At 34.4% G+C, this 6,942-nt stretch overlaps 1 pseudogene; it reads right to left on the bottom strand.

Annotated features, from left to right (window-relative positions):
* Positions 1–4,957, bottom strand: LOC120215657 (annotated as a pseudogene).
* Between the last annotated feature and the right edge of the window lie 1,985 nt (positions 4,958–6,942).

The following is a 6,942-nucleotide window of genomic DNA, read 5'->3' as shown; positions in this document are numbered from 1 at the left end:
TTAGTTGGGTATTTTTGCCAATGGTCTGGTCGGTATTATGTGAATGGAGAACGCTCCATAGACTAAGAACATCATGTTGCTGAAATACATATCATCTTGCAAGATGATCGTAAGTGAAGCAAGATCAAGTTCCCAGCAATCTTTCAAAACATCAGGGACATCATCTCTAAGAAGCTTACGTGCAGGAATCTGATGCGAAAACAATCTAATATCATCTTTTTCAAGCCATCTAATAGCCTGACATCCAATCTCCTGTTTCTTAAATATCGTCTTGAATGACCTTCTAAAGATATACCGTGCTCAACCCATGAATGTCACTATAGGTTGTTAAAAGCATGACTATGCCGTAGCAGTGTCTATCTCTAGCTGAAAGATTTCTTCCTCCTGCACCTAACTTAGCTTCATTATAAACAGCCCAAACCGAGCCCTTCCTCGGATAAATCCTATAAAATTCCTTTGCTTCCGTTTCACATTCTACCATGTGCAAAAAGATATCCAAAGCGTTAATAGAACTCTTCCTGCGAACCTTAAAATCTCCCACAAGATACGTTAAATCCCATTCTCTCCCAACCCATCAATCTGTCATCCCAATTATTCTGAAAATCCAACTCATCATCACTTCAAACGGATTTATGTTAAATACTTCCTCAATCAAACCATAATTCCTAGTCATTCTATCATCATCGTCGTATATAGCCCACACTTGTCATTTCTTAAAATTCTTTTCTAATCTATTTTTATCAAAATGACAGAAATATGAGTCCTCCACAATAGGGGTGAGTATTCGATTGAGTCGAGTCAAAAAATTTCGAGTTATTCGAGTTGACAGGTCGTATTTTACAACTCGAATTTAACTTAATTTTTTTAGTCGAGTCGGTTTTAGAAATTCGAGTCGAGTTATTAGAGTTTCTATACTAATTTTATTATAATTATTTATAATATTATGGCAAGGATTTGTTCCAATTTTTGTTGACTTTCTTTAACCATATAAGATATACATATATTATATTCTTTTCACATTATAATATTATTTAATATATCAAATACAATCTAAAGTTATAAAATATATTCATAATAGTATATTTTAAAGAAAATATTTTGTGGGTAAAATATTGATGAGAGTATATAGGAGTCAAGGAATTGATGGGAAGAAAGAATTTGCAAACAATTGTAGTCAAAAGACCAAATTGAGTAAAATGCAAAGTTAAGAGACTAAATAAAAAAGAGTAATTTTTAGTAAAAAAGTAAGAATTGAAGTTACATAGGCATTATATTGTGATATATGAGCATGTGCTTCAAATTTGGTAAACAACAGACTTAAAATATAGGATAAATTGAAGAAATAAGAAAATTATTAAAAATTGAGGGACTAAATTGAAAATTAGAAAATTTATTATCAAAAATATGAATTAAAAGTACATATGTATTCTACGATGATTTAGGAGTCAATGAATTGATAGGAAGAAAGAATTTGTAAACAATTGTAGTCAAAAGACCAAATTAAGTGAAATGCAAAATTAAGAGACTAAATAAAAAAGAGAGTACATTTTTAGTAAAAAAGTAAGAATTGAAATTATATAAAAATTCTATTATGGTATATGAGCATGTGGTTCAAATTTGGTAAAAGACGGACTTAAAATAAAGGATGAATTGAAGAAATAAGGTAATTATGAAAAATTGAAGACTAAATTGAAAAATAGAAAACTTATTATCAAAAAGAGGAATTGAAAGTACATATGTATTCTACGAAGGTTTAGGAGCATGTAGTCCAAATTTGGTAAATAAAATGACATAAAATGAAGTAGAAATTGAAGAAATAATGAAATCAGGGACTAAATCGTAAAACTATCAAAATACTTAGTCAAATTTTCAGTTTTTTGAGTAACTCGAAATTTCAACTCGACTCAAACTCAAAAGCCGAATTGATAATTTGAGTTGAATCAAATAACTCAAATAATTCAATCTGAATAACTCAAAATTGATTTTTTTTAATTTTTCAAGTCTAGTCGTGTTTTGCTCACCCCTACTCCACAACCACAATTTCCATATCCCTGCTCTTGGAACCATGGCCTATTTTATCTTCTCAATGTCCAAATTCACTCTCTTCCTAGAAGTCCCTTGCTTTTTTTTATCTCTGAATTTTGATTCTTCTTCACACCCTCGAGTCTTAGCTTCCAACTCTGTACTTATTTTCTTTATCGAGTGTGTCATAATCCCCACATTCACACTTGCATATGAATGTCCCTTATTGTCAATAAAAAAATCCACACTCTTTCCTGATGCATTTGGTTTCTCATTCTTTGAAAGGCTATCTTGTTTAGGCGCATGTCCCTCTCTTTCTTCTTTTCACCCACGTCTTTCACCTTTTCTTTTCTATTCGTGTTTTTCTTTCTTTGATTCACCTTTCGTTTCATTTTCACATGCATTTCCGTAAGTGTTATTGTTTCCTCTACAACTTTTACCCTCTTTGACTTTGATTTCTCCTCCATCTCATCATCTCCCACCTTTGTAGCTACAGGCGTAGCCAATATCTGGCCAACAGTTGTCCTCCTTGAAGCTCTGCTCCTTAATCACCCTATACCCCACTCTCCATCATCTGCTTCTTCTTTCGCATCTCCACTCTATTTCTCATTCAAATTCTCACCACTAGCTTTCTTCCTTAAGCCTACACTCTCAATTGCCTGACTGCTACCCTTTGCTCCCTCCAACCCATCATTGTCGGGCTCTTCATTTTTCTCCTCTATCTTCCTCTTCAAACATCTCACATACTCTAGACACCAACACGTCTTCCTCTTCCGCACTTTCTGTTGAAATTCACAGAAGAAATCAGTGCATTTATTGCACCGAATGAATTTAGTGCAATGGTCTAAAAGGAAGTGTTACCTTTGTTAAGTCTAGAAGTAGCTTTTGCTCCACAATAACTTTCATTCCTTGTTCTGACATGTGTCCAAGTTTCTGATGCCATAACATTGCAGAATCTTAACTACATGAGGGAACAGAGGCTTCTGTTTCTAGAAAAGTCTCTCCTTTCAGCATGTACAAGTTTGCTGCTATATTTTTACCTTTCAGCACCACAAGCGCTCCATGGAACACCTTTATGATTCCTTTCCGTGTTTCAATTTTGCCTGCATTATTATCCAACAATCCGTAGGAAAATAAATCTTTCTTCAGGCCTTTCACGTGTCACACATCTCGAACAACTTTAATTGTTCCATCATACATCTTCAATTTGATGGTTCCCACGCCAACGATCTAAGGCATGATCATTGCAACTATACACAGATCCTCATGAGACAGGTTCATAATGATGGAACCATTCTCTTCTTGAGGTCATGTGATATGTTGCTCCCGAATCAATGAGCCATATATCTGCATATCTCTTTCTACCTTCCACGGTGGTTAACGCTTCATAACATAGAACATCTCCATCATCTGAAGTGTTTGCGGTATTACCTTGTGGATTGGAGTTTTTATTTAGACTCAAACAATCCTTCTTTAAGTGACCCTTCTTTCCAAAATTGTAGCACTTTAAATTCTTCTTGCTCCTCGACTTCGATCTACCATGTTTGTGACTACTACTTTGGCCACGTTCTGTTGATCTCCCTCTCGTCGTTGTCAACGCTTTTGCTTGTTGAGGATTTACTTGTCTGTCTTCCTTGTTCTTGCGCCGATTTTCTTCTTGTAGAACAGTAGCTGTAACGTCATCGAAGACTAGACTGGTGACATTACTGTTTGTCAAGTTGATGATGAGTTGATCATACGAATCAGGTAGACTTTGAAGTAGAAGTTCAGCACGTTCTTGTTCTCTTATTTTACCGCTTAAGGATGTAAGCTGAGAAAATAAAGTGTTCAGTGTATTTAAGTGCTCCGTCACTGAAGTAGATTCTAGCATACGGAGAGTGTACAATTTTCTCTTAAGGAAACTTTTATTGTGCAGCGATGTGGCCTCGTACAGTTTGATGAGATGATCCCATATCTCCTTAGTTGTCTTCTTCTCCTCGATGCTTGATAATACTTCATCTTCTAATGCTAGATGAAAGTTTGCCATAGCATTCCTGTCCATTTCGATCCATTTGTTGTCATATGTAAAATCCACCGGCCTTTCACTGATAGCTATTAGACAACCGTATTTCCTCAGGATGGCCTTCATCTTCAATTTCCATAGCTTCTTTTACAGATAGCTCCCACTATTTCACTATCGTGAATAGTTCTCTGGAACCTTCAAAGAATGGGTAATAACTTCTTACTTTCTTATATTGGAGGATCCACCTTTTGGTGGCAACCACAAAGACAATAAGCAGATATTACACACTCTAATCTGGCTCGGATACCAATTATTGCGGAAGACGGCTATCGGATAGAGCAAAACCGCAACTCTTTCACCATGACCATCACCACCTTCTCCATCAACCTCCATTTACAGCTTGGGCAAACCAAATTATGGCCCAAATACTTCCTTTCAAACATGTGCAAGAACCTATATCATGAACATACGGTCCAAAATGTCTCACCAACTCCACGATTTGCTTCTAGTCCAACAACCTTTTCCTCCTGAATCCTAATCCTTTCATATCATATTCTTTCCTTCTAATCTTATATTAAAATATCCTAAACCCTTCACCCACTAGGTTAAACACTTCTTCACATACTAAAATTTGGTTTTTATCAGGGTGCCAAATCAATGTCAATTTCATTACTGCTTCTTGATGGAATTTATGTGGAGAAAGAGCTCTACCTATATGATTTTATACCAGTCAAGCATAGAATTGGGTTTGGATGCCGCCTGGAGAATCTTAAAGGCAGAGAACATTGAGGAGATGCCTTCCAGGTTTGGGCAAAGATGATGGGCTTTCTTCGCATATTTTAGAGTTGATTTCAGGTTCGAATTCTTGCATTTGGTTTCTGCTACTAGTTTCAAGCGTTGTGTTTTTTCCTTGACATCTAGGTTCATCGCCATTTTAGTAAACAAGATTGAGACAAGCAAGGTTGATGCCTCTGTTGGTAAAGAAATTTTTCTTATGTTTCGAAAGCTTTAGGGCTTTTGGCTTGTATGTTTGGTCTGTTTTTGTGTTTTGCAAATGAGTAATCCTAATGCCCCTTTAATTTTATTTTTGGGTAAAAACATGTTGAAATAGCATAAAAATAAGTAATTTTTTCACATTATTCCAAGAAAACCCTGAAATTGAAAATGCTTTACAAAGTTGATCATGTAAATTAAGTCATATTATCTCAGATATAATGGAAAATCAAACAATAGACAAATATTTTTTTTCTACGAATAACCTAATAATCGAAATTCTTTATATTTTGAAAATTAAAATCCAAATCTGAATAAAAGAAATCATTCAAAAGTACCATATTCGGGAAGAAAAGATGAACATGAAAAGGAAGACCTAAAATCCACAATCTAAAGAAAAATCAAGCAAATAACTGAATATATGCAATGAACCTAAGGGAAAATAAAGACTTTATTTGCAATAAAAGGGCAACAGATCTTAACACATGAAAGTAAGAAAAGAGGGAGACAGAGACAAGATCCACCTTGAGGGCTGAAAATGCGAGTGAAATAGTTTAGATACAGACAAGGTGGCTGTCGGCTGACTGAGAACCAAACCAAGAAAGAACGTGTATTCTGCCTAAACAATGTCGGAAACGACCATGGAAAGATGAATCGAGAGAGTGGGTTGGGTGGTTGACTAGTCCGGGCAACGTCCAGTTGTATGCAGTGGTAGATGTATGTACAAAATTTTTTATTATTAATGCATATGTACTCATTTTAAAAAATATTTCTAGATCTGTCACTGATTGTGTGAGCTAAAGCTTTTTTTCCTTTAGTTTTAGGGATCTAGATTCAACATTATTAAATACAAAAATGTCCAATTATTATTTTATTAAAAAAACAACCCTCAAATAACATTAATTAGAAAAATACCTCTCAAACTGCATATGTAGGACTACCTTGCATCTTGCAAAACGTGTGCCAAGGCCTCACTTTATACATGGTGTGAGACCCTTCTAACATGGAAACACTTTTCAGAGAACATAATTTAATATTCCAAAAAATGACCTAGCGTTCTGCGAAATGAGAGGTCCATGAGATTTTGAAACGTCTTGACAATATGACAATTTGAAGCATCACCGAGTTGTGTCTGATGAAGGGACCTTGTAGTTTGTGTAACGTGAAGTCTAGTGGTAAAATAAATTCCTTTATGAATATCATTATTTTTTAAAAATTATATAATAAAACAGCAAAAAAAGACTATTGTAATAAATATATAGAACTTGTTAAAATTCATTTTAATTTTACATGTTACAAAATAAAATTCCTTCATGATTCCTAAAAAAAGAATCATAACAAGTACATAGGTTGTTATATGGTTTCCAAACATGGTCATATGAACAACGCGAACAATTGTCATCACAATTGTAGTCTTTGATTATTTCTGGAATGACGTTGTTGTGATGATTCCACGATATTAAGCGGACAAATGGATTGATCTCCGCATGAATAACTTCTAAATTTATTTTCTTAGAATTGGCAAGATCGAGAGCTTTCACAATTTGAATCCTTCATCTCTTAATTCAACCCCAGAACAAATTATAATAAGGCTATAGACATATATGGCGTTGATATTGCCTTTATCAACTACTTTCTTCAAACAATTGAGACCGAACTCTAAATTTATTGCACTAAAATAATCATAGATGTCTCCTTGGTATAACTCTTCATGATTATTACAAGCTTTTCATATTTCTTGAAAACTTTTCTCAGTTTTAGTCCATAAAATTACGTGGAAATTCTTCATTGAAACATTTTAAAAAAGTAATTGTGCTTTAAGGCTTTATGAAAAGTCTTGGAACTTATCCGCCTATTGAGAAAATCAATGATAGAATTAGACGCCACATGCATAAGAATGTTGGATAACACTTATATCGGGAATA

This window comes from Hibiscus syriacus, unplaced genomic scaffold (genome assembly GCF_006381635.1).
Source record: "Hibiscus syriacus cultivar Baekdansim isolate YM2019G1 unplaced genomic scaffold, ASM638163v2 tig00110151_pilon, whole genome shotgun sequence".
NCBI classification, from domain to species: domain Eukaryota; kingdom Viridiplantae; phylum Streptophyta; class Magnoliopsida; order Malvales; family Malvaceae; genus Hibiscus; species Hibiscus syriacus.
The sequence above is the reverse complement of the archived record's forward strand: the minus strand, read 5'-3'. Positions and strand labels throughout refer to the sequence as shown.